The following is a 3553-nucleotide window of genomic DNA, read 5'->3' on the forward strand; positions in this document are numbered from 1 at the left end:
TACACCAGGTCTTTGGACCAAACATTTTTAGCTTTTTTTGTCTTTCAATAAACAACATAAAATAAGCAGTAGACAAATTTCACCTAGTCAGAAGCTCTTAATCTTTGCAGCTTACTTCAATCTTGAATAGTTGAACTTCGAACTTTTGTGTACTTTTGCAATTTCTATTTGTAAACTGTAATTCACAAAAATTATAGTAAAATTAAAGGTAAACAACGAAAATTTTGTTAAAGAAAAACATTTATTTAAATAATTCTTTTTATTTGTGTTTTTTTTTGTAAGTATTTGCTAAAGAATTCAAATGTTGATACTTAGTAAATTCAATGACTCATATAAAAAACATAAATTTTGTACTTTAAGCTTTTTAAATAAAAAAGTTTGTTTTAAACTAAACTAAACAATTTATTAAAGGTTACACTGAAGTTACATAGACGGACTTAATAGTTTGAATCTTTTTTAGCTCATTTTAAATTTATGACTGACCTGAAAAACTTGCAAACCTATTTCAATGATTTTCAGAAATGTCTAACTAACTTTTATGACCTTATTACAACAAGATAATTTCTTAGAAACCTAGGCTAGTTTTAATCACTTAGAAGAATTGTTTTCATTCAAAAAATGAAAACTCTGCAAGATGTTTCATAAGGTGTCTCTTCACAAAAGACAAAACATCATGCAAAAACAAAGAAAGTTAAAGTATTACATCGTTAAACAATACATAACCAAAATAAATTATTTTTATTATACAATTTGATGCCATTGAACTATTTTTAAAGGTGTTCAACATTAATCGATTTCTTGATATTTTGTTATTATTACTTTTAAAAATTAATACAGTGATAATTAAGTATAGCCCCATTAAAGTTCTGAATTTTAATCTTTTCAGTTTTGTTCTGTTAAAGTTATATTTCTTAACAATAAATCTTATGTTACATTGTGTGTAATTTTATTTTTAATAACTAAGTTAATTATAAAAAAAAAATAGATAAACAAAAATATTGTAATCGGTTAAGGACATAGGAGAGGTCCAACATTTTTTTTCAAAGGTAGAAAAACATCAGAGTTCACTCTCCACTCTACAAGCTACAAAAACTTACATTGGCTCTTATTTAAAAGTTAAAGTATAAATTACAAGTCAGTTAATGTAGTATATAAGAAGTTTAATTAGTTTTGAGATATAGGTGTTTTTGTAAAAGTTTTCCGATACAAACATATGGACCACAATTTTTTCATGGTAAATTTTCTCAGAACTTTAAAAATATTCACTAATAATCCATCTTTTCCTTCAATAATTGAGCCAAAGACCTCAAATTTTCAGAAATGTTTTTTTTTATAGTTTAAAGCTTATATTGTCGGGTTTTTGAAAATACTTTATAATAAAAACTTTAGATTAAAAACAAAAACAAAACTGTTTTTTTAATGTTTTTTTTTTGTGTTTAAAATAAAGAATTCCTGCATTCAATGAACTTAAGTATTAGTATTGAACTTACTTAATGAACTTAATGTGAAAATTTAAAGAAAATTGGTTTAAAAACGAAGCAGTAGATAGATTTTTACTGAAACAAGTTTTTTTTTGCGTTTTCAGTTTGTGCAATTTATAAGGATTAATATTGAGATCACAGACTTTGATTGCTCACATCTTGAAAGTTACTTTAAATTATGTTAATCGGTTAAAATTTCCGATAACTCAGATTAAACTCTACAAAAAAGGATCAACTTGTAATAAAAAAAGAAAATTGTGAATGCTCACAACTATGGTCATTGGTGAAGAGAAAGACCTTTGGTTATTGAGCCTCACACCATACATTTTATAAAATTTTTTGAGCAGTTTTAATCAAAACAAAAAAAAAACTTAAGATTAAGATCAATGAAAAATCAAAGTTATTATTAATTAATAGTTTTTTTTTATTTTAAGTACTATTATATAAATTAACTCAAACTAAATTATTTAAAAACAAGAAAAAATAGTGTGCACTCATTTTTATACCCGTATCTGCCAATACTGACTATGGAAACCATAGTCTACCATGGGCACCACACCGTCTCCTCCCCTTTGATTTCAATTTTTACAATCATGCACATTAACATTTTTCTTGTTGCTTTTTTTACAAGAACAACCACAACAAATGCAATATAAAGTTCCATAATAACATAAAGAGGGAGAAGTGGTAAAAGTCAAGGTGGACTCCGCTATACCCTTAGTAAACTGGTGGCTGATCATTTGGTGAATACTTACAAGTGTAAAGTAGCCTTCAACAAATCCTGTGACATAAAAACTTTAAAAGTTCTTATTCCATTTTTGCTACTACTAAAAAGCCAGCCAACAACTAGTATCTGTTGAAATTTTACGTTATAAGAATAACTTACAAAGAACAATATATAAAATAATCTAAAAAAATTAAATACTGCATAAATAATTCACTAAATATTTTTCTAAAAAAATTAGTGTTTAGCTTAAGTTGGAAACTAAATTACTTTTCTGACAATATATAATTAATAGTCTACCTAGTGCAGGATCATAACTTTCCTGAATTTCACTAGGATAAAATTGAAAATTATAATATAAGAATATATCTTGATTTTATTTTATTTTTCCATGTGCTGTTTTTAATTATATCAGTCTTGTAATGCACTCATTTTATAGCCCAATTATTATTTAGTTTTCATAATAGGTTAGGCAAGTTTAGGCTAGTTTAATGTAACTCAAGCTGCAGTTATGCCCCTGTATTTCCAACTACACTTAAAAACTCTAAAAAAGTATAATTTTACAATGTAAAAAAAGAGAAAAATATCTGAACAGATTAAAAAAAAAGATTTTGCTGTTTTATATTTTTATATAGACACTGTTTTAAGATATGTAAATTTTTTTAACAAAAAATTGCATTGTTAAATGAATAAAATGTATTTTTAACCCCAAGCTCTGACTTAAACCACAAACTTACTTAACATTTTTAACTGCTGGTTTACTAATTTATACTGTAAAAATTGCTAGAAGTCCCTAACAATATCTTATAGCAAATAATTATTAATTTCTTTCAAAATTTGTTTTACAAAATAAAACAGATCATTATTTTAATCTTTAAATTCATGAAGTAACCTGATTATTAGTTAATAATTAAATTATATAATGTGGAATAATATATGAAGAATGATTTATTTAATAATGTTTATTGAGTTTTAAAATATAAACAGTAAATACTAGCTATTGAAATAAGACACAATGAACTACTTAACTTACATAGTGCTATTAGAATCAATGAATAATAAGTCTTAATTAGTAGTAAAATGTTTTTGTTCCCAATTGCTAGTGTTGCATTTCAAATTTATTTTATTTATAATATTCAAAATATTTATAAGAGTACTATTATTATTTCTTTAAGCTTAACATTTGTTTAATTTTCATAAAAGAACTGTTTTGGATAACTGTAAAAGTGCACTTTTTTTGTTAAATGATCTTTAAGTTTTAAGCATTAGGTTTGACATGTTTATACTTGTGTCTCAAAATTTTATTATCTATATTGTAAAGTCACCAATAACTGAATTTAATTTTTTA

Source organism: Thalia democratica, chromosome 6 (genome assembly GCF_965202585.1).
Source record: "Thalia democratica chromosome 6, ktThaDemo2.hap1.1, whole genome shotgun sequence".
NCBI lineage: Eukaryota > Metazoa > Chordata > Thaliacea > Salpida > Salpidae > Thalia > Thalia democratica.